Genomic DNA, 25,445 nt, shown 5'->3' with positions numbered 1-25,445 from the left:
GGAGAAGGAGAGCGTTCCAGCGGCGCCGGGCGGTGGATCGGGAAGGCTGGCAGGGAGCTGCCCACGCCGCCCTGCCCCGCCCGCACCTTGCGGGGCTGACAAAGGGACGCCGATGGGGCCGCGCGGGCGCGGCGCTTCCGCAGCCCGGGGAGCGCAAAGTTCAGCGGCACCGAACGCGCCGCGGGCACAGCAACGCTCTCCCTTCGCCGCGTTTGGCTTTGCCCCTGAAGTCTCCAGGCGTTTCACCTTGACAACCAAGGGAAGGGATTTTATCCATCAGCTGGAATCGGAGGTGTCGGGAAACGGGCATAGAGGGGAATTTTATAGGTGATGCATCTGTGTAGGTGACGGATAAATGGCATTTTACAGGTGATGTGTGAGCGGGATTTCCATAGGTGATGGGTAAATTCCATCAGCCATCAGTGATCCGTAACATTCCCTATTCCCCAGGAAGGGGTGCCAAAGCAGCAGGAGGGGACAGCAGGGGACAGGAGGGGACAGAGCAGGGGTCAGTATCAGAGGATCCACAACCCAAGCCCCGCTCCCTGCAGGTAACTCCGAGCAGGAAAGGAGGAATGAGGAGCTGTTTAAGCAACTAAGATGCCAAATCCAATTTAAAAATACAGGGAAGGGGGAGAGAGGCAGTGTCATTCCATCCCCACTCAGACTCCCAGGCTGCTCCGACGCACTCAAAGCTGAGGAAAGGCTCTTCCTGACTGGAAAAATGGTGTGGTTCTCTCCTCTAACTGGGAGATGAGACATAAATCTATATTTTCCTATTCATTATTCATTTCTATTCATTATTATTCATTTCTATTCATATTTTTCTATTGATAATATTTATAAATATATAAAATATTTATTAAAATAGGGGCAAACTAAAGGTATAAGGAAAAGGTCAGGATGGAGTATGGATAATCCATGCTCCGAAAGTTTGCATCTCTCCTTGGCCTTGCTGCATCTCCAGTCTGGTTTGGCAGGAGCCAGTGTTACTCTCAGTAGTAAAGACTTTTGTGGAAACCGTGGAATTCTGCATCTTATCCATGGAAAAGGTGCCAAACATCCATGGATGGAAGTAAATACAGAGATACACAGATGTATCCAAATCATGGAATGGTTTGGGATTGAAGGGACCTTAAACCCATCCCATTCCATGGGCAGGGACACCTCCCACTGTCCCAGGCTGCTCCCAGCCCCAATGTCCAGCCTGGCCTTGGGCACTGCCAGGGATCCAGGGGCAGCCCCAGCTGCTCTGGGCACCCTGTGCCAGGGCCTGCCCACCCTCCCAGGGAACAATTCCTTCCCAATCTCCCATCCAGCCCTGCCCTCTGGCACTGGGAAGCCATTCCCTGGGTCCTGTCCCTCCAGGCCTTGGAAAACCCCACCCTGAGGAACGAACATCTGCCACATTGGCCACCAACATTCTCCTCATTGTTCTCGGAAAAAAAGCCCAAATTAATTCCCTGCTAATTCTGGAGCAGACAATTCCACGAGCTGTTGGTTTTTCCTACCCCACCACGCTGAGTTTGTGCGTTTTCCCTCCCCATTCCCATTTTTTCTGGCGTCTCCCTTCACAATCCAGCCTTTCCCTGCATCCAGCATCCTGAATTTGACGTGGCTAATTGCAGGGAGCGTGGCTAATCACAGGGTGGCTGGCTGGGAACGATAATAATCATTCCCTGGGATTTTTCTCCTGTAGTTTCTTAGACAGTTCAATAATTATCCCGAGTGCAAACGCAGGAATTGCAGGATCAACAGGACAGAAATGGATAAAACTCCCAGGGCTGGGATCAGAACCCCCTGGGCCTCCCTCCCTGCCACTCCCACGCGCTTCCCAAATCCCCAAATTGTCCATTTGGATCCGAAGGCGCATCTCCAGATCCCATCTGTTGATTAAGCAGCCTTCGCAAGCTGCGCTAACGAGGAGCCCTCCTCCCACCGGGCCAGCCCGGCAGCCCCAGCACTGATGCTCCTCCAGGGAAACTTCAGACATTGCCTGAAAACTCGCACAAAACCGGAAAACCAGCCCGGAACGGGTTTTTTTCCCACATCTTTCAGCAAAGTTACATAAGGCAGCCCCTGCTCTGCTGCTGCCTTGAAACTCTCCAGGCCCTCAGCGCTCGGGCATCTTTACTCCCTCCATCAGCAGCAGGATCCTGTGGAGGCTCAGGAACGTTCCCTGTCCTCCCAGCAGCCTGGGAAGCAGCAGTGGATATTTTGGGACTTTCGAGACAAACCAGAAGCAGAGAATATAAAACCAGGTGTGTATTCAGTGCTCTGTCCTCCCTGAGGAAAGACCTGCACTAATGGAAGATGGGGCTTTCACCCCAGATAAATAAATCCCACATTTGTTTTGGGCGATGTTTCTCTTCCTCCTCGTTGCTAATTACGGAACGATCGGGAGAACACAACCAGCCCGGCTGACGCCGAACACCACCCCAAAGGAACTTCCCCCACGCTGCTCCTGGCGTTTTACTCTCTGTTCCCTAGGGCAGCATCGACCCTTTCCCAAATATCGGAATTCCTGGGTTTTTGCCCCATGCCAGTGGCACTCTGGGAGCACAAAGCCATTGATAGGTGTGGGGAGGCAGCGATTGCTGGGGCTCCTGAGCAGCTTTTCATTCATCCCTCCTTGCTGGCCACGCTGATTGAGGATGATGAAATCCTGATTTGCAATTCTAATTCCCTTCTTTTTCCTGAACAGGCTGCCCAAGAGCTCCAGGAATATTATTTTGCCAACCCTACAATAAACACCCCCACTCTCCACGACATCCTGAAAAACACACTCATTCCAGCTCACAGAACACAGACCCACTCACGGTAATTCGCTCACAAACTCTGATTCTCAGAATCGATTTTTTCCAGAAATTTTGGAATTCTATCCACAGATCAATGAGCTGTACCTGCTGTAGGGTGGCTTGAAACCTGCAGGAGATTTGGTGTGCTGGGTGCTGAATCATTAAATCCTGGAATCCTGGAATGGTTTGGGTGGGAAGGGAACCTAAATTCCCATCCCATGCCATGGGCAGGGAAATCTTCCACAATCCCAGCCCCAATGTCCAGCCTGGCCTTGGGCACTGCCAGGGATCCAGGGGCAGCCCCAGCTGCTCTGGGCACCCTGTGCCAGGGCCTGCCCACCCTCCCAGGGAACAATTCCTTCCCAAGATCCCATCCAGCCCTGCCCTCTGGCACTGGGAAGCCATTCCCTGTGTCCTGTCCCTCCATGCCTTGTCCCCAGTCCCTCTGCAGCTCTCCTGGAGCCTCTTCAGGCCCTGCCAGGGGCTCTGAGCTCTCCCTGGAGCCTTCTCCTCTCCAGGTGAGCACCCCCAGCTCTCCCAGCCTGGCTCCAGAGCAGAGGGGCTCCAGCCCTGCAGCAGCTCCGGGGCCTCCTTTGGACTCTCTCCAGAAGGTTGTTCTCGCTTTATGGAGCTCTGGATAAAAACAGGCAGGAGGTGGCACAAGCACTTGATGTTCTCCAAAAATGGGATCCCTAAAAGTCATTTTTCAGCAGGAATTTGCAGTTTCTGGAGCGCTGCTCCTGACGCAGCCCTGATCTGCGCTCCACAAATCCGACCCCAAAGTGCCCCCAGCACCCTTCATCTTCCCAAAGCCGACACATCCCCAGCATCTTTCTCACCAACACTTCCCTTCCCCTCTTCCCATAAATAAAATGCCGTTTTCTGGCGGGTAACGCTCTATCCAAGGAACTCAGCGTGGAAGAGGAGGCATTTCCAAGCAGACTGAAGGTTCACCCAGAGGGGCCAAACTGAGAGACAGAGCCACCAGACTGGGGGGGGAGCGGGACACAGGCAGGAAAAGCTGTACCAGGAGCAGAGGGAACGAAAGCATGGAAAGAGAAGAAGGAAAATCATCCCTGCAAAGTTCCTGAAAATTTTCCAACCAAATGACTCAACAGTGGCAGCTGCTTTGAGCAAAGGGGTCTGGGAGTCGCTGAGCTGGCAATTAATGAATGTTTGGATCTATTTTCCATCAACACCAGCTCTGCTGACATCCTTACGGCGCACACTGACGGGAGCACGGCAAACCCGGCAGCTGGGAATGAGCAGCGCGCACTCCCGGCAGATTCCCAGGTTCCCATCTGGATCAGATCCTGACCTCCCGTTTTATTGCATCTTTTATGCTCCACTTTGGCTCCTTCCAGCCTCTGGAGCTGCCACAGGTTGTGGAGAAGCTGCTGCAGGGATGTGGGGTCCCAGCATGGAAGTGATTCCTGGAAAACCCGGCCCCCTCCACCTGACAGGAGCAGAAACCACCACGGACCTGGGGCCTGAAATGAAATTCCTTTGATGCTCCACATCTTTGGAGCGCAGATATTCCCTCAGCGAGAGGAGCAGCAGTGCTGCCTGTTCTCTGCGTGAAACTAAATGAAGCAACAGGGAAAAGTGCTGGAATTCATGGAATCATTGAGGTTGGAAAAGCCCTTCAAGGTCATCGAGCCCAAGTTGTGCCCCATCCTCCCCTTGTCTCCAGCCCTTCCTGGGACACCTCCAGGGATGGGCACTCCAAACCTCCCTGGGCAGTTCCAAGGCCTGAGCACCCTTTCCATGCAGAAATTCCTGCTGCTGTCCACCCTGCCCCTCCCCAGCCCAGCCTGAGGCCGTTCCCTCTCCTCCTGTCCCTGTTCCCTGCCAGCAGAGCCTGATCCCTCCGGCTGCCCCCTCCTGTCAGGGACTTGTGCAGAGCCACAAGGTCCCCCCTGAGCCTCCTTTGCTCCAGCTGCAAATTCCCTGTGGATCAGGATCCCTGTGGGATGATCAGGGATGAGCCATCTCTCCCATCCGGCATCCTGAGGCTCCCAAGCTCTCCAAGCCCTGACTCTGGGTCCCCCTCCACCAGGGAAGCCATCTGGAAAAGCAGCTGCTGGAATTCTCTTTCCTCTTCCCACTCCCACCTGCAGGCCCGAAGGGAAGCAGAGCCCCTGGATGTTTCTGGATGAGTAAGGAACCCCCACGAACAGCCCTGGGCTCTGACAAGGCATTTCCAGCCCGGAGCATCCAAAGCTGGGCTTGGATTCAGGTCCCAGCACAAAGATCCGGATCTCCAGCCAGGGCACAAGGAGCAGGATGGGGGTGGGAAGGCCCTGAGCATCCCCAAACATTCCTGGTTTCCCTGCACCTCCTCCACAGCGCTGAGTTATATGGGAATAAAATCACTGCCTCTGGAATAGGTCATAATATTGTGATTATAGCCCTCCACAGTTTTTTTTTCCCCGTCTCCAAGCTCTCTCCAGAGCTTTCCCATCTCCTGGAGCGAGGCAGGGCTGGATTTTCACACATTTTGTGTTAAAACAAGCAGCTGACAATTTGGGTTTCGTGCCAGGACCGGGGAGAGCAGCGCTCTGCTCCGGCTCTCCGATTGCTCCTTCCTGCTCCGTCCCCCGGCGGTCGCTCCCACCGGAGCTCCCTCCTCGGAGCACAAACCCATCCGCACGGAAATGTTTTCCAACACTTCCCGTTCCCTCGGATTTTGTGGTGGGGAGGAAGGTCCAGAGCAGACAGGGGAATTTAATCCCGTTTTCCAGAGGTTACTCCTTATCACTTAAACCTCCACAGCCGCCTCGGCCATGGTGATCCCAGGGGAATCCCAGGAGGAGACGATCCCAAGGCTTTGCAAACAGCCCCAGCAGCTCCTGAAGGCTGCCTGGTGCCGCCACTGTCCCGTCCCTACAGCATCCAAAGAAAAGCTGGGAACACAAGGACAGAGGGAAGGGTCCTACTTCCAATCCTAAGGACAAAGCTCTTCATCCTCCTTTAGCAAACACTCCAAGCCCTGATCTTCTCTCTAAGATGTCTCCTAAGCCCTGAAAAGTTGGGAATCTTCTGTTTCCCAAAGCCTTTCTGACAACTGAAGAAGTGAAAATACTGGAAAACCAACCAACGCTGGGATTTAGTTCCATACATCCTTCAGATGATGAGGGTGGATGAGGTTGGAATGTGTCCCTGCCCAAGGAATGAGATCAACTCTGAGATCCCTCCCAACCCAAACCAGTCTGGAATTCTGGGATCATTTCCCTGACACACTGAAGCTCCCCTCTCAATTCTACCTTAAATTTCTGCCACAAAATGAACTTCTCTTGACAGCAGTTATTTTTCCATGGAAAATAATTCCCATTCCAACCCCCAGCAGCTCATTAATATTCATTTCTCCGTGCTCTCAGCCAAGCCAGGAGATTCTGGCACGCTGGGAACTGTGAACGTTCACAACAGCACTAATTTTTAAATAATTTGGGAAGAGTGGATGTGCCAGAACATTTCCCAGGCTTAGCTGCACACAGTTAAGCTGAGCTTTGTTATGCAGAGCCCAGTACAGAAAAGCAGAGCCTTGGAGCTGCTCCATTGGGAATAGAAGTGGATATTCCTTCAAATTCCACCTGTTCTCCGAGGAGGTTCAGCAATAAACTTCCAAGCCACAAAGGAATGGCTTTGGGAAGTCCCTCTGCAGCTCTCCTGGAGCCCCTTTGGATCTGCTGAGGAAGGGCTGCTCCCAGAGCAGTTTCCAGGGAGAGGTTCAAGTCCTTTGAGGGATTTAATCCTGATTCCCAGAATATTCCACATGGTGAATGTATGAATTTAACTGCAATTCCTTAGCACTTACATTCCTTCTGCTCTAAATACCCCTAGCTCGGAACAGGGAGAAGAGAGGCTCTTCCTAAAGTTTTCCCAAAAAACCTCTCCACTCACACAAAAACCTTTGGACTTTGGCATCTGGACTCTTTCCAAGGTGTTTGCCCATTCCTGTGATTTTCACGCTGGTTTTTATTGCTCCTATTTCCCTGGTTTTCATAGGAATGGGGATGGCATTGGGAAGCCTCTCCCCTTGGCACTGCTCTGCCAAAGGCACAGTCCTGTACCCCTGACAGCTGCAACACAGAAAAACCACCATTCCCAAAATCCTGGAATCCTGGAATGGTTTGTGTTGGGAGGGACCTTAAAGCTCATCCTGTTTCAACCCTGACACCTCCCACTGTCCCAGGCTGCTCCCAGCCCCAATGTCCAGCCTGGCCTTGGGCACTGCCAGGGATCCAGGGGCAGCCCCAGCTGCTCTGGGAATTCCATCCCAGCCCCTCCCCACCCTCCCAGGGAACAATTCCTTCCCAAAATCCCATCCAGCCCTGCCCTCTGGCACTGGGAAGCCATTCCCAGTGTCCTCTCACCACGCAGAAGTGTAAAACCACTCTGACTTCCTTTCTGTACTCTGGAATTTACTCTTCCATGTGAAAGCAGAGCTGGAATCCATCCCAGGGGTGTCATTCCAGCTGTAAACGATGCTCCTGCAGCCCCACATCTCCCAAGAGCCCTCGGAGCACCAAGCGACCCCACGGGCCGGGATTGGGATGGGGCCACCACCCTTTCCATGCAATCCCAACAGCAGCTGGAGACAACCACTCCCAGTTCCCGGGAAATCCCCAGTTCCTGGGGATGCAGGTGCTGTTCGAGAGGTGATGCCACCTCCCAGGCCTCCCCTCTCCCGGGAGCCCGGCGATGGCGTTTTCCTGCAGGAGCCATCGGATGCACGGCGAGCGCAGAGCATTTGTTTCCTTGGAAACAAAACCCTTCCAACCTCCAGCGCACACAATCCTTGGGAAAAGAAAACTCTGTAATTAAAGCCAAGGCCTGGCTATTTTTAGCCCCCGAGATGTGAAATCCCAACTGTTTTATTAGGAATGGAACCCAAGGAAAACACACTTAGCTCAATTATTGGAGGAGGGAATCTTTGTATCCACCCAAACAATGAACTCACAGAATTGTGCTACGGAAAAGAATTGCTCGGCCCTTTGAAAATACGAAAGAAATTGGGAGATTTGGATTTTAGGACCCTCTGCAGCAGGGTTAAAAGAAAAACTCGAGGTGACAAACCTGAAACAACCAGGAGGGAAAATCGATTCATTCCCTGGAGCTTGGGCTTGATCCCGGAGCTCTTTTCCAGCCCTAATGATTCTGCGATAATGGAATTAGATCAAAGAATTGGAGAGTTCAACTGAAAATACGATGGCCAATCCTTTTGTGCTGATGATTCCTTGCTGGTTTTCCTGGAGAAAACCTCTGTAGCACTGCAGTTAAAGAGATGCCAATGGAATTCTACTCAAAAACCACCTGGAAAGATCAATTTAGACGAATTCACTCTGGAATTTACAAGAATTCACCCTGAAATTTAAAAGAATTCACCCTTTGTGGAGTAGCAATTTTCTCCTAAGAAAGTACCCAAAGTCAGGGAATTGTTTCTTCCACAAATCTGTAATTTTGGATCATTCTCCAGCTCCACCGTTGGGTTGGATCCTTGGGTACTTTTATAAATTCCAGGGTATTTTTGCTGTGCTCTGAGCAGATCATCAAACATTTCTGTTCAGTTGCACTGCTGGGCTGCTCGGGGAAATCAAACATTAAAAACGACTTTATCAAATTAAAAACGAGCAGAAAAACAACAGTTCCAAAATCCCAACTTCGTGTTTTACACAGCAAAAAAAACCAAACCCAGGAGTGAAATCCTTCCACAGCCCTGAAGTTTGATTTGTTCTCTGGAGATTCTTCCCTCGGATTTGGATGGATTTTCCTTTTCCTTGTATAAATGTTTGGAAATGAGGAAGATTTATCCTCTGCCCACCACGGCTTTGGAGTAAACATCGCATTTTAGGAGGTTTTTTCCACCATAAATCGAGGAATTTTCAATCAAAGGAAGCATCCCGACACTTTTGAGTTGAAGCAGTTGAGGTGAAGCAAAGGGCAGGGAATTTCAAGGCTTTTATGGGTAAAGATTATTGTGCTTAATGTTGAAAATGAGCTGAAATTTCTTGTTAAAACCGAGTTTTAATCTCTTCATCACCAAAGAAATGCCCCGGGAACCATCGCAGCCACTGAGAGGAGCCAAATCTGGAATGACCATTTGGAAATAGAAAACTCAACGGAAATTCGGAATTTTTGGGGGGGTCTGAGCTGTCCTTTTGAAGGAAATTATTGGGTTCTGACTGCAGCAAAAGCCCTCAAATAATTCACAGAAAACCAGAAGCAGATCTTGGGTGGGCAACTCACGGGAGGAAAAAAGGGAATGTTCATTCATGGAAATCAGGGGAGGGAAGAGGAGAAAAAGGGATTTCAGGCTAAATTTCACCTCGTGCCATCCACAAAAAATTGAGTCAGCAAGGAGAGACTCCACGGGTGGGATTTGGATGTGTCCCCCCCACATTATCCCAACCAGCAGCAATTTTTATTCCTGTTGAGCAGGAATGAGTTTTTCTCCTATTTAGGACAATATTTTAGCAGCTTTTGGGGCAGAAAAACCCCGTTAGGGCTCTTCCAACTGAAACCATCCCAGGAGTTTATAACCTTATGATTACGGGGACAAGAAGATGATGAGAATCCCCTTGAAGATCCTACTGGAAAAGTTATGGAATCTACTGTTCCTGGAAGTTCTGGATGATTGAAACTGCCACAAGATCCAAGAAAATCGGAGAGCCTGGACAGAAATCCGCTCATTGCTCTGATCTTCTCAATCCCACAGAGTTTGGCCTTTTAAAGACCAGGATTTGGGGTTGCAAATCCCAAATGTACCAGGTTTTGTGCCTTGTAGACTGAAGCAAACCCCTGCAAGCCAAGAATTCCTGGTTTTTCTATTGAAGTCGATCTGAGGAGGAGAAATCCTCTCCCTTCTTCATCCAGTTGTGTTTTCCCTTAAAAGGAAGGGACTCAGACACTGCACAAACCCCAAAATCCCAGAATTCCTCAGCTTTTTGGGAATTATTTTTTGGGGGGGGGGGATCTCCCTGCTTGAAGCAAGACAATCCCAAATATCCAGGTGTGACCCCACAGGTGTCACCCCCCTCATTCCTGCCATTCCCAGCCAGCCGAAACCCCAATTATCACAGCAGGATGGGATTTATTGGTGCTTCTCCCCAAAGAGCAGCTTGGATATGGGATTTTCCCTATTTTCTGAAAGGATGGGCACAACACAGCAATCCTGGGATGGTTTCTGTCCCCTAAAGGAGAGAATTCCCAGCTGACCCAGGACATTTCTCTGCCTGCCCAAGGAATGCTTCATTAAGATCCAGCTCTGCTCCCACTGCTCCCAGGGAAAAGATCCCATTATTCCAAGTGGGGCTGGATCCTGATTCCATCCCCGTGCATCCCTCTCCTCCTGACCACGGTGCTGCTCCCTGCCAGAGCCCCTCCAGCTGCCGAGCAGGAAACCTGCCCTGCTTCTCATGGAACTCCAGAGCTGCTGGGAAAAGCGTGCTGTTGTGAAGGATGGGATGCAGAGCTGCTGGAATGCCTGCCATTCCCACAGTCCTCAGGGAATTGTAGGATCTGCTGTGCCACAGATGGATGACAAGGAAGGCTGGAGTCACATGAAGCCATGGATATGCAGGGAAGGGAAATGTGGATCCCTGGGAGCACAGAACCAGGATCAGTTTGTCTCAATTCCACCACTGGAGCTGATTCCTGTCTAAATATCGGGAAAAATCCCTCCCCCTGAGGGTGCTGGGCACTGGAACAGCTCCCCAGGGAACGGGCACATTCCCAAACCTGCCAGAGCTCCAGGAGAGTTTGGACAACGCTCTCAGGGATGCACAGGGGGGGTGGATTTTGGGATTGTCCCATGGCCAGGAGTTGGATCAATGATCCTTGTGGATCCTTGCAAGAATATTCCCTGATTCCACCATTCTTGCACATATTCCACATGGATACCACCCAAATTTTCCAGAGGCTCCCCCAAAACCTCCAAGGTGAAGCTCTGACAACCTCTGAGGATTTGCCACTCCAAGGGGGGCCAGACTCAGCTGCAAGGTTATTCCTGAATTTAGGAGAACAAAAACTTGGCCTGAGCCTGATTTTTTCCCAAGTTCTCCACACGAGGAGCACACCTGGAAAACCTCAGTCTCCTATATTGGTGTGTTTCGACTGGAAAATCGGGAAAACGCAGTTTTTAGGCCCGGGAATGTTTATTTTTTTGGGATTTGGAGAGCAACTGGGAATTGTTTTGTCTGGAAATGGTCCCGAATGAATAAAATCAGAATCAAACGAGTGGGAATCAGAATCCAATGAAGGAAATCAGAACCAAACAAATGGGATGTGATTCCATAGGAAACAGTCACCGCTGAATTAATGAGCTGCTAATTGGACACGGCAGGAATTCCACCCAGGGGGTTCCAGTGGCACTAACGAGGCTGGGGGGGGGTAATTAATTAATTAATTAATTAATCTCCCTGCAGCCCCTCCCTGCCATTGCAGATGTCCATGAATAATTCAGCTGGTTGGACAAATCTGCCTTTATGTGGATTTTAGTCCCAGTTTTCATGAAGAATTTTCTCCTCCCCATGTGGGAAATGGAAATGTGGGATTTGTTCGATTCGTCGGGATTTCAGCTCCTCTGTTCCCATTTTCAACTCTCTCCTTATCTGAGGGAAGCTAATTAATCCAATTACCTTTGGCTCCAATGAAATCCTGTTGGAATATCAGGGAATCTTGGAATGGTTTGGCTCGGAAGGACCTTAAAGCTCCATTCCCAGCCCAGGGACACTTCCACCATCCCAGGCTGCTCCAGCCTGGCCCTGGACACTGCCAGGGATTCCGGCAGCTTCTCTGGGAATTCCATCCCAGGGCCTCCCCACCCTCCCAGCCAGCAATTCCTTCCCAATATCTCATTTAATCCTTCAGTTTAAAGCCTATTCCTGGAAATCTGCCTCAGGAAGGCTAAAAATTAGGGATTGATCTCTCAGGAGCAGTTGGAGACCTGGCCAAGGGCAACTGCTGGGATAAACTCCTGGTTTCCTAAAAAATAATCCCACTGGATCACTGGATCCGTGTCTCCCAGCCAGCACTGGGGCAATGAAACACTGGGTAATAAATTCTGCTTTTCCCAGTTAATTCCAAGCCCGACTTCCCCACCCACATCCATGGAATCCAGCTCTCCCTGCACCAGAGACAGGACTCACTGACAGCGCCGGCGTTGCTAATTGCCCCAGCAGCTCGTTAGGGAGTTAATGAGGAATCCCACCCAGCGAAACGCTGTCACTTCCAATTCCAGTGTCCACAATATCCATCCGTGACACATAACATGTGCCAGGAATGTCCCAAATATTCCCAAGAACAGCTCCTGAAATGGATGGAAATCCAGGAAACTCAGTTCCAAGAAACTGATTCCCGTAAATCTGCAACTCCTCTTGCCCAGGAATGTTCACCTGCCTCACCTCCTATTCCTGCATCCATCTGGAACCTCTGGACAAAATTCCCACCCCAGTATTATGGGATCCATGCATTTGGCTTCTCCAGCCTGGCAGCCACTCCCAGGATCCCATGGAATCTGCCAATTCCCAACATTTGGGATGAGTTGCTGCACTTTAAACAGGAATTTTCAGTTAAATCTAAACCAAACCTTCAGTCAAACCCAATAATAAACCACAACCTCTCCTGGATTTCGGTGGTGATAATTTCATGGCATTCAATGGATGTTTTATATTGATTTAAATCACTACTTTCTATTCATTTGAAACAATATTTTATACTGATTTAAATCACTATTTTCTATTCATTTAAATCAACATCTTATATTCATTTAAATCAGTATTTTCTATTCATTTAAATCACTATTTATTGATTTAAATCACTATTTTCTATTCATTTGAAACAATATTTTATATTGATTTAAATCACTATTTTCTATTAATTTAAATCAATATCTTATATTCATTTAAATCAGTATTTTCTATTCATTTAAATCAATATTTTCTATTCATTTAAATCAATATCTTATGTTCATTTAAATCAGTATTTTCTATTCATTTAAATCAACATTTTCTATTCTTTCAAATATTCTTTCAAACTATGAAATTCAAGATAACATTATGGAAACCACACGCAAGGAAAGCATTGAAACAACTCCTAAAGCCCAAACCCTGCTCTTCTATCCCAAAGTAATTTATAAATAATTTAATGGGAACTGGGAAGTGGGAGGTAAATCCAGAAGCAAACAACACTTCAATAAATTTGACATATGAATATTTATATATTGATATATTGATTTTATATATTCTGGGAAAGAACAAATATTCAATTCCAAGAACTGACATCTAAAATCAATTTACAGCCTCTTCCAATCCAATCCCAAAATCCAAAAATCCCCTCACTGGCAACTCAGATAACAGGATGAAAACCAAATTCCTGGCTTTTTTGGGGGATTCCAGGTGGATTTGCTCCTGCTTCCAGAGGAACCTGCTGCATTTGGGAGGCACCAGCGCCATGTGGGAGGCAGCAAATGGAATTGTGACGCTTCTGTGCAAACAGGACACAAAGGAATTGAAGAAACAGCAGCGATGGATGAAGTGCAGGAGCTTTCTTTTCCCGGTGTTTTTCCAAGAGGGGATCGGTTCCCAGCGGAATAAAGCTCTCCTGGATGGCATTTTTAATTTGGGAAGATCCTCTAAATAATTACAGCCTCTTCCAAGGAGTGGGGATTCTGTATCCCATTAACTTGGGGAGAACAGGAGGAATATTTTCTCCAGCTTTTTACGTGGAAATAGGAACAGGTGGGATCTACCGGGCTTTGAGGTGGCAGGAGAGTGGGATGAGCTATCCCATAACCCAGGGATTCTCCAGAACACCGTGGAGGAAGGAAACGCCAGGATAGCATGGAAACAATCCAATTTTCGCCTCGTTTTTACCAAGATTCCCTCCAAAAATCCCACATTTGTCAGGCACCCAAGTGAAACACTTGGAACATGGAATAATGTGGATGCAGCAGAGTATTCCACCTGCTTCATCCCCCTCTTCTCCTCTGTTTTTCCCTCCTCTTTCCACACTGGTGCTGTAGGAAGATGGTCCTGGAGGGCTTTTCCAGCCTCAGTGATTCTGGGATTCTGGAATTCACAGACAGCATCCTGAATTTTTCCAGACATTCCTTCCAAACGAACCCAAAATAACCCCTCAGCTTCCAGGGAAGCAGCAGCTGGGACAGCTGGACATTAAAGGGTTTGCTTGGTGTTTCAAACATGGAATTCCAGCTGGGCTTCCTGCAGCACAGGGCTGTGGGAAAGGGCTGGAATTCCAGTGGATTGACCCCATGGAATGATGTGGAAGCAAGTCAGAGTTTGCTCTGCACCTCGCAGGGATATTTAATCATCTCTTTCCATAAAAGATGGAAGAGTTTCAGCTGGAGATTAAAGACGTCACCGAAGACCTCAATAATTAAAAAAAACCCCTTTCTTTTCCACCTGACATTTCTGATCCTGGAATTCTGCTGAGCCTGATGAGGGACACATTCTCTTCTCCAAGAGAAAATGGGTTATTCCTCTGGATATTGGAATATTCACCTCAGAGTTTTCAGAACAAACAGGAACGGCTGGGCTTTATAAAAATGGGATTTGCTGGGGCCGCTGTGACAAAGCCACCGCTGCTGTCCCTGATTTGATTCAGAGAACACCAAAATGAGATTGGTAACACGGAGAGAGCCTGGAATGACAGCTCAGCTCCAAAGCCTCGCCTCGTTCCCGTGCTTCCACAGATCCCGAGGGCAGAGCAGGTGGAAAAGAGCCCCCTCCACCAGGAGCAGGGATCCCACGGGCACTGCTCCAGAATTCCAGCTTTTTGGAGCTTCCCAGGGCCTGAAGGGGCTCCAGGAGAGCTGCAGAGGGACTGGGGACAAGGCATGGAGGGACAGGACACAGGGAATGGCTTCCCAGTGCCAGAGGGCAGGGATGGATGGGATATTGGGAAGGAATTGTTCCCTGGGAGGGTGGGCAGGCCCTGGAATGGAACTCCCAGAGCAGCTGTGGCTGCCCCTGGATCCCTGGCAGTGCCCAAGGCCAGGCTGGAGCAGCCTGGGACAGTGGAAGGTGTCCCTGCCCATGGATGGGATGAGCTTTAAGGTCCTTCCCAATCCAAACCAGTCTGGGATGGAAAATCTGATTTTCCTGAGATGGAAAATCTCCAACTGCCAGAGCAGAATCTGAGAAGAAACTTCCCAAAGCCACCAAGAATTACATAAAAATTGGGAACACTGGGCAGGAAACTCTGCCTAAATTGGGGATAAATTCATGGACTGAACAGGCTCCTTCCCAACCAGCTCCTGCTTGCCCAGGGCAATGTCTGTGATCAAAGTACAAATTCCCAGCTGGAGATTTCCCAGCTCTTCCCCTTCTTGGGGCAGAGGTTCAGCTCTGGGAGCGGAAGGAAACCAACACACCCCCCCGGGCCCACAAGAGGCAGCACCAGGGAGCAGTGGGAACATCCCGAATTCCAAGGCTGATCCCTTCTCCAACTCAGCGAACTCATCAGCCCAAATCCAGCCCGTATCCCAGCACAGGAAACCTTCTGCGTCCTCCCCATATCCATTTGTTTGCTCTTCTCCAGGAAAAAGGACGTGAAACGGGAATGTTTTGACTCGTTATGACTTTCCCAGGCATCTCCAAGTCCTTCACTCCAGGTCTCCACCACAAATCCCAATTTTCCCTGCAGATCTGCAGGGACAAACTCCAGCCCCACTTCAGCAGCTCTGCTTCCTGCTGCCAACTCGGGGCTGAGCTGGGAATTTGGGAAGCAAATCCCTGGGCCAGTGGCAGGTTGCAGCTTTAAATCCCTGCCCTGTCCCCTCCACCCAGCCTGCTCCATCTCCTCTGATCCCCATTTTCTGCCAGCCCACACACTCGCAGATCTTCCTGCTCCCGGTTTTCATCTGCTCCGTCATGCTCAGCTTTTCCTGGATCCTGTCACTACCCCCTTCCTCTTGCTCCAGCAGATCTGCTGTGTAACGTAATTCCCATTTTCCCCTCAATTCCAAAATTCAGCACGGAGTATTCCTGCTTTTATCTGAGGTTGGATGGGGCTTGGAGTAACCTGGGATAGATAATGGGAAGGTGTCCCTGCCCCTGGGATCATCTTCAAGGTCCTTCCCAACCCAAAGCACTCCAGGATTCTGGCATTCCAAAGCAGGGATTGACTCCATAAATCCAAGCACAACCAGAAACAACTGGAATCAAAGTCACAAACCCCAGACATTTCTGACACCACCAAAAAAGGCAAAAAAAGATCTAAAAACCCCTTTGTTTTGTCTCCACAGCCGGACTATTTCCTGCTGAAAAGGAGGAGTTTGCACATTCCTGTTTATGGATTCTGGCAGGGAAATTCCCAAAGCCCCAGCAAGGTCTCCCCCTCAATTTGCATGGAAAAAGGCTTAAAAAGAGTAAAAAAGAATTACATTTAGTCTGAAAAACCTGCAATTGTTTTACAGCTGCCAAAACAATCCCAATCCTTCCCAATGCCATTTTTCCTGCCTACATGGAATTATTTTCCTTCAGACTGACGAGTTTTGCCTTCAATTAGCAGGGAATTTAATTGATGGAATGTTTAATGTGGGATCGAGGTACTTATTTATATCACACTAAATATTTATCAGCTCTGGTGCTGCTGAAGGGAACCAGAGCACCCAGACAGAGCACAGAAAGCAAAGGGCTTGGGGATAAAGCAGGAAAAAGATTGGATTTGCTGGGAATAATTGAGATCTAAACGTAAGGAATGATGCAGAGCAGGGCGGGGAAGTGAGGTCAGCTCCGAACCTCCGACTCCAAAAGGGGAATTATGAAAATCTCCCCGGAGTCTGGTGCAAAAAATGGATAAAAAGCCGTAAAAGCAAAAATCAACTTCTCAGTATTTAGCTAAATACAAAAAATCCATTCCCAGGCCATATTTTCCAGGGGAATTCCTGGTTTTCCAATGGAGAGGGACTCATTTAGTCCGAGGGAGCAGCGCTCCTTTGTGGGGTACATCTGGCTCAGGTTAAGGTGGTGAAGCTGAGCCCAGCTTAGAGCGGGCTCCTAAAACCATTCTTCAGAAATCCTGATGTGGGGAAATCCCAATCCCAGGGATGGGATCCCAGGAGGTCACTGGGCCAGGAAAATGAGGATTTAGGGATGGTTTGTACTGGAGAGCTTTGCCTGGGGACCTGGGAACAGATTCAAGGCTGAGTCCCTAAATGTCACCCAGCCTGGTTTGATCCTCCCAAAAATCCCTTGGAAACTGGAAAGAAATAGGGGAAGGTAAATTCTGCTGGATCCGGGATTCTGGAATGAGAAATCCACCAGCAGGACATGTTCAAAGCCATGTCCCACATGGGGATTACGGAGCAGCCAAACCTATCCCAGAATGTGGGAAGTTGGGAATCCAGCAGGTGGAGAGGAGCCAGGCAGGAGGAATATTCCCTATATCCTCATGTTTGGGCATTCCCAGCATCCCTTCCCTTCCTGACACCCCTGGATGCCAACCAAGCCCAAACAAAATGGGAAAACAACCCCAAACTCCACCTCCTTTCCAGTCTCTCTGCTAAAACTCGGGAAAACTTGGCCACGCCATTGCTGTCATCCACATCCATGGTTTTATCGGAGCTCTCTGGAGGCACAGGAAAGATCCAGACCTGGCTCAAGGACATGGAATTCCAAGCCCTGACAGGACACGCAACCCCATCCACCCCTGACGTGCAACTTAAACAAAATTCTTCCATTTCCCAGGCTTTAATAATTCATTCCTGTCTGCTGGATTAAATAAACCTCTTCCCATGGCTTTGGACCTGGAAATCCCACCAGGAAGAAAATTAACTCTGCCCCAGCCAAACCCAGAGTATTTCATTCCCATTTTCCAGCCTGGCTTTCTCCTCCTTTCCAAAGAACTTCCCTAAATTGGTTTGTGTGGCCAGGGCAGGGGTGGAATTCCCATTCCTGGAGGGATTTAAAATCCCTGTGGATGTGGCACTTGGGGACATGGGGCAGGGCTGGCCTTGGCAGGGGTGGTTCAGCTCCATGATCTTGGAATTTTTTTCCAACCTTAGTGCTCTATAATTCTGTTTTTTATGGAATTCTTTCATGCAAAGCCCCCCCCCCCCCCCTTATTCTCCAAAATGCAGGTTTTTTAGTGATATTCCCTCTGGGAAAAGGCTCCTTCCAGCACCAGGAAGATCCCTAACCACTGGAATGCTGCACTATTTCCCAGAGAAATCCAGGAGAATCAGGTTTGGAACACATTTATCCCTTTGTTTTCCAGAAGTGAGATTCCACCTCTTGCCTCCCAATCCTTTAATGTCAAAACTTGTTGCAATTCCAGGAAAAAAGGAGGAGGTGGAGGGATTCAGGTTGGGAAGAGCAGACCCAGATCCCAGGATTTACTGCCAGGAATGTGAACACAATTCCACCCACAGTTCATCCATCCTGGAATCAAAATCCAGGAATTGACCTGGCTTGGAATGATCCCCATCACCAGGAGAAGGTGAATTAAATATTCCAGGAATAAGGGAGCTGGTTTGGATCCAGAGATCTGGATAGAAACTTCCCAAATTAAGTTTATCTGGATGAATCTCCTAAAAAATAACCACTGGAAGAGACACTGGAGGGAGAAAATTGTTTGGAATTCATTAAAAAAAAACGAATTAAATTAAAGATTTGGGTTGAATACGTTAAAAAAAAGGAAACAAAGCCAAAGATTCGGATGGGAATTCACAGGGCAGGATTTAATCAGGATTTCCCTTGGCTCCAGCATCCCAGCCTGCACTTCCAATAAAGCAGTGCTGCCTGATGATTCCCAGAATTTCCATGGAAATGGAAAACACAGTTTGATTATTATAATATAAGAAAGGATATTTTCAAATAAAAATTTAAGATCATTTAGTGGTGCTTGGAAATATTTTCCAACCTTAATAATTCCATGATTTTATGACCTAATGATGCTGGTTTCCTCACAGAGCTTCTTTCCCAGAAAACAGAGAGTGGTGTCCATAAAATTCATTAAATCAAAAGCTAATTAACACTTCATATTGATTCCTTTAATTCCTAAAGGTTGGACTCAGCGATCCTAAAGGTCTTTTCCAGCCTAATTGATTCCGGGATTTAGGATGGCTGGATTCTTTTATTGGGATTATTTTTTAATCCCTAAAATTTGGAGAGTTTTTCAAAGTCTAAGGGATGCAATCCAGGAGCAAGACAGGGAAAATCCAATGGCAGAAAGGATGTGTTGTGCTTAATTAATACTTAATAATAATTAATAATTATAATAATAGCAACAACTTGGGGCAAAGCCTTATCCAGAAAATCAGAAAATTCAGGAGATTTCTTTATCCCTTTGCATGTGCCTCTTTTCCCAATTTTCAGCTTGCCATGAAACTCCAGTAATTCCCATCCATGCGCCACGTGGAATTCCTCAGGAGGAGGAATACACATCGGATACACGTTTTCCTTCTGAAAATCTCCACTTCTCCCCCTGGAGAGGGCATCAATATTACACGGAGCCATGGAATTCCTAACGCTGCACAAACAGCTGGGAAAACAAATTCCAGCAGAAACGATGGCAAGAAACATCCCAAACCCAACTTGCACTGCTGAAAGCAGCGATGTGTGAAAAATTCCCAATGGAACTGAGCAGGGACAGTTCTGGGAGCAACAGCACAGGGAGGACCTGGAGCTGCTGGAGAGAATCCAGAGGAGCCCCCGGAGCTGCTGCAGGGCTGGAGCCCCTCTGCTCTGGAGCCAGGATGGGAGAGCTGGGGGTGCTCACCTGGAGAGGAGAAGGCTCCAGGGAGAGCTCAGAGCCCCTGGCAGGGCCTGAAGGGGCTCCAGGAGAGCTGCAGAGGGACTGGGGACAAGGCCTGGAGGGACAGGACACAGGGAATGGCTTCCCAGTGCCAGAGAGCAGGGTTGGATGGGAGATTGGGAAGGAATTGTTCCCTGGGAGGGTGGGCAGGCCCTGGCACAGGGTGCCCAGAGCAGCTGGGGCTGCCCCTGGATCCCTGGCAGTGCCCAAGGCCAGGCTGGACATTGGGGCTTGGAGCAGCCTGGGGCAGTGGGAGGTGTCCCTGCCCATGGAACTGGATGAGCTTTAAGGTCCTTCCCAACCCAAACCATCCCATGATTCCATGATGCCATGTTGGAAGGAACTTCCAAGCCCATCTTGTTCCAGACTCATCCATAAGGATTTGGATGTTCCAAGGGTTTCCTCTGGGCTGTTTATTCCGCTGGATTTCTAAATCCATTTAAAAGCTCCTGTAAAGTATCCACTGGTACCAAACCATCCAGGGAAAGGCTTGGAATGATTTCCAGGCTGGCAGTGAGGATGGGTTATTTTCAAATTTTGGGACTTTTCAACCAGAGATGTTGTGGAGTCTCTGGATCCCTGGCAGTGTCCAAGGCCAGGCTGGACAGGGCTTGGAGCAGCCTGGGACAGTGGAAGGTGTCCGGGGTTTAAGTCCCAACCCAAAACACTCCAGGATTCTCTGATTCAAAGTCTGAGCATCCAAACCATTCCTGAAACAACAAAGAATCCCTTCTCCCATCATTTGTCTGGAGGAATTCCTGAAGTGCCTAAAACATCCCCAGCAACCGAAGCCGTGCAGGTTCTGAGGTGAGCAATAAAATATTGAAATCAGAAGAATTCAAGTCCAACCTCAGCTCTTCCCAAACCAAATCCAACCGGAGGAGCTCAACTCCCTGTGCCACCCGGAGCTGTCCCAGGTTGGGGATTCCTTTATCAATCCATTAAAATCCTACAAAATGCTACATTCCACAAGGAAAAGACCAATTTTGGACTTGTTTTCCCTGACAGTTAATGATCCAATTCAGCTCCTTTTCAGCCTGAAAAACGCCGTGCAAATAATGCAAATCCTTTATTTTTTTTTAGGAAAATCCTGTTCCAGACTTTTCCTTGTGATACAGGAATGATATTAAAACAGATTATCAATTACACAAACAAATGTAATTAAAACCACAAATTATTTTCAACTGGACCAGAAACTTGCTCCAAGGAAAGCCACAATCATGCTTTTCTTAAGGAATAGAAAGCTCGAAATGTCCGTGTTTCCATGGAGACAACCTCTATCCTTTCATGCTTCCTAATCTATCCTGGGCAATCAATACTTTATGGTAATTGTTTCCATGGAAATTGCAACCAGAATAATCCTCTTTTTCCAAGGAAAAGCAACAAGAAAACAACTTGGGGAAGGCAGAGTGGGTCTGCAGCAGCGACAGCAGAACGAGCGCCGGGGTCTTGAGGATAAGAGTTCAAAATTTGGGTTTAATTAACCCAGTTCAACAGTTTTGGGGAATTTTCAAAGGGAATATGAGGATGAGGATGGAAAGCTGGGTATTCCCAGCACTGGGATCAATCCTGTGCTTCCAGGCCCAGGAAGAACCACGCAGGGGTGGAGCGGGACAGGAACGAGGTGGTGCCAGTCCAGAACATCAGGGACAAAAGGAATGTCACAATCATAAAATCATGGAATCTCCTGAGCTGGAAGGGATCCACAGGGATCATCGATCCAACTGCTGGCCCTGCACAGCCACCCCAACAATCCCTGTGCCTGTTTTCCAAATGCTCCTGGAGCTGTGACCATTCCCTGGGGATCTGTTCGGTGCCCCACCACCCCCTTTCCCCAATATCCACCCTAAACTTTCCCTGGCACAGCTCCAGCCATTCCCTGGATCCTGTCCCTGGTCACGGAGAGGAAGGATTGGCACCTGCCCTTCCATTCCTCCTCAACCAACCAGAGCTGGGGAAAGCAGGGTTTATTCCCACCCTGAGGCTGTATGCAAGCTGCTCATCCCGAGGATGTGCAGGAATGTGGGTATCCCCCACGGAGCACCAGAGGGAACAGCCCCGAGCCCATTAGCTCAGTCATTAACTTTCAGAAACGGTAATTAAAGGCTCATTAGCATTCAACTAAAATCATAAAATAAAATGAGAATGCAAAGTTCACTCTTCACATGAAATTCCAGCCCCAGTCGACCATGGAAAACTTCCAACACAACCACAAAAAATTCCATGTGCAGGAAAATCCTTTCTTGGGTTTAAATTTATGCCAAGAGACCTCCCTGCCAAAGCTTTTCCACACTTTGGGAAAAGGTAACTCCAGGTCAAACAAATGCCATCAAAATTAGCAATTAGCACCTGGATCAAGAGGGAATTACCCGGAATACTTCAGGGAAATCCTCCCCCTGAATTAGGAGCATTTGAGCAATCTTGGATGGTTTTCCATGAGAACCAAGGAGAGCAGCAGGATGGGAATTCATTATGTTGATGATGGACTTGATTCTGGGAGATTAAAAAGCATTCCAGGAGTGCTGATCCCATGGCAGCTCCCAAAAATCCTCTGCCAGGAAAAGGCAGCAGCTCAAGAACTCCAGGATCCTTCCCCAGCTGTTGTAAATGCTCCCATTTGTTCTCCAGGTAAAATATCCAGAAAAATGGAATGTGGCACTCCCTGCTCTAGCATGGACTCCTGGAATGGGTTGGATTGGGAAGGACCTTAAAGCTCATTCCATGCCACCCCTGTTCCATGGGCAGGGACACCTCCCACTGTCCCAGGCTGCTCCCAGCCCCAATGTCCAGCCTGGCCTTGGGCACTGCCAGGGATCCAGGGGCAGCCACAGCTGCTCTGGGCACCCTGTGCCAGGGCCTGCCCACCCTCCCAGGGAACAATTCCTTCCCAATCTCCCATCCATCCCTGCCCTCTGGCAGTGGGAAGCCATTCCCTGTGTCCTGTCCCTCCAGGCCTTGTCCCCAGTCCCTCTGCAGCTCTCCTGGAGCCCCTTCAGGCCCTGCCAGGGGCTCTGAGCTCTCCCTGGAGCCTTCTCCTCTCCAGCCCAGAGGTTTAATCCTGGTGGCATCACTGGTGACAGAGAGGGTGCCAGCAGCTCTCAGCCCTCACACAACATTCACGTCCCCTCAGAACCACCACCTGTGACAGCTCCCAGCCTGGCTGACTCTGATGGAATCCCACTGGAATAAATCCAATCCTACACCTGGATGAGCCAAAGGAGCCCTGGTGCCACGTCCCAAGGACACCTCTGACCCCGTGTGTCCCACAGGGCTCCAGCTGCTCCACCTTTTCCATCAGCTGGGAACGCTGATGAATGTTTTAAATCACCAACTAATCCATAGAAATGCAAAAAAAAGGGAAAGTTCCAGGGGAAAACGGCAGGAGGGACACCAAAGGGGAATTGCTCTGTACCAGCAGCTCACCTGCTTGCCAAGGAAGCTCCCGAGGAAGCCCTGAGGCCACGGAGCTGCCAAGTCCGATCCATCAGAGCCGGCTGGGAGTGCTGACCCCCCTGAACCCTGCCTGGATGTGCAGAACACAACATTCCAGAAAAAACACGGGCACAGGGAGAACTGGGAGCCATTTCTGGGACGGAATTCATGCAGATTTTATGAGCCCTTCTCTGAGACGGCCTAAAAACGGCACAGGGTTTGTTTTCCCAATTGCTCCCGTGACTGAGGGATGTTTTTCCCAAACAGCTGCATCCTGGCTGTGCATGTGTTTGTCATTCCAGGATTTTAGATCCATATTTATATATTTATATGTATTTTTTATAGCTACATAGAGGAAAGTAGCACCTAGTTATTATCCTATATTCTCCCAGACTTCTCTGGGAAGAAACTCAAGGAAATCACAATCCCATGGCTGGCAATTAGGAAGCTTTCCATAAACGTAAGAAATTTGGGAAAAACACTAAACACTATATCAAGTCAATAAAAGCATGGATTTCACATTGAGGATGAAAAGATAAATCTGTATTTTGTGAGTGGTTTGGGATGGAAAAGGAGCTGAAATCCCATCCCATTCCACGTCCTGCCATGGACAGGGATACCCCCCACTATCCCAGGTTGCTCCAAGTCCCATCCATCCTTGAACACTTCCCAAATACATTTATTATTTGAATAATTTATTGAAAAGCTCTTTCCCAAAGCCATTTAAATCCTCTAAGAGAACAAAACATTGAATTTTAGCTCTTTTAGTGCCTATGGATCAGAATCCTTAAAAATACAGGTCTGGAAGAGGATAAGCAGATAAAAAGCACCACTGGAATTCTGTGACAACACCACTGTGGTATTCCCTAAGCCTGGAATGGATACTCCATGAATCCTTAAAATCTAAATTAAAATGAACTCGGCTGCATTGTTTACATTTAATTAAACTTTTGTTTTAAAGGCTTTAAAAAAGCTCGTAAATTTCTGGGAGAAAGCCAGGAAAGAGGAAGGAAAAACCTGGAAATGCTGAGGTGGAAAGCAGAGGAATCAGGAGGTGGGAATGCAGCTTTGCTGGCTGTGACCTGCCATCCAAAGGGAATTTTTTTTGCAAAGGTGGAAGCCAGGGAAAAACTGTAAGTGGCAAAGAAATATTCCCAAAGGATCTGTTCTGTTTCCAAACCCCATCCCTGTACCTCCACCTCACTCCACTTGGATATGGAATAAAAACAGCTCAGTGTGAGTTGTGTAACTATGCTGGAAGTCCCCAGTTGTTCCATTCCCCCCCAAATTCGTACAATCCTGTTACACTTAAAAATCCAGCTGAGAAATTCCTGGGGTTTTATCCTAAATTGTTGATTTACGAGGGAAGAACTCCTGCAAAACTCCCCTGACGGAGGATCTACCACGGGAAGCTATTTCAGTGCTCCCTGTTTTCCATTCACATCATCTTGTTCAGGTCCAATTCAAGAGCTGTTCCCTGTGCCTTTTTCCTGGGAATCAGAATGCTTCCAGCCCACTTTGAGAGCTCCACACTATTAAAAAAGAATCCATCAAATTCCCAAGTCCATATGTTTGTCTTCCCAAAGCTCTCCTTATTCAAGTGCGTTTCTCTCCCTCCTCCTCAGGTAGCAGATGGAGTAGTACAAGTCCCACTTCCACACATCCCAGCGAAAGGATTTGAGTCAATCCAGCTCAGCTTTAAAGCTGTAGACACCAGGAATATGGGATCAGGAGGATGTGGAGCTGCTGGAGGGATTCCAAAGGATAGCATGGAGCTGCTGCAGGGCTGGAGCCCCTCTGCTCTGGAGCCAGGCTGGCAGAGCTGGGGGTGCTCACCTGGAGAGGAGAAGGCTCCAGGGAGAGCTCAGAGCCCCTGGCAGGGCCTGAAGGGGCTCCAGGAGAGCTGCAGAGGGACTGGGGACAAGGCATGGAGGGACAGGGCACAGGGAATGGCTTCCCACTGCCAGAGGGCAGGGATGGGTGGGATCTTGGGAAGGAATTGTTCCCTGGGAGGGTGGGCAGGAGCTGGGATGGAATTCCCAGAGCAGCTGGGGCTGCCCCTGGATCCCTGGCAGTGCCCAAGGCCAGGCTGGACACTGGGGCTGGGAGCAGCCTGGGACAGTGGGAGGTGTCCCTGCCCATGGCAGGGGTGGCACCGGGTGGGATTTAAGGTCCTTCCACCCAACCCATGCCACGATTCCACGTTTGCGCTGCAGCCTGGATGCTCCTCACTCCAACGCCTCCTGCCAGGCTGGCACAGGGCTGGCAGGAATCCCTTTGGACAACGACACCCAGCACAAATCCAGGGGTGCATCCGGCCAATCCCTGGCAGGGAATCACTACAGCAGCCCCATTCTTTGCTCCCAAGTTTCTGCCTGAGCTCATCCCACCCATCCTCTCTTCCTGCTCCCTCCCGTGGCTCGCTCCAAACTCCAC

General features: G+C 49.0%; 1 protein-coding gene across 5 annotated transcripts in view; it reads right to left on the bottom strand.

Moving 5' to 3' along the window:
• The window catches only part of PDE4B (phosphodiesterase 4B), a 175,771-nt gene that overhangs the window by 86,089 nt on the left and 64,237 nt on the right, over positions 1 to 25,445 (bottom strand). The gene's annotated exons all lie outside the window — the stretch shown is intronic.

The sequence above is a fragment of the Corvus kubaryi genome, unplaced genomic scaffold (genome assembly GCF_017639235.1).
Source record: "Corvus kubaryi isolate FWS band 111438036 unplaced genomic scaffold, C.kubaryi_AGA036_p1.0 37334, whole genome shotgun sequence".
In the NCBI taxonomy this organism is placed as follows: Eukaryota; Metazoa; Chordata; class Aves; order Passeriformes; family Corvidae; genus Corvus; species Corvus kubaryi.
The sequence above is the reverse complement of the archived record's forward strand: the minus strand, read 5'-3'. Positions and strand labels throughout refer to the sequence as shown.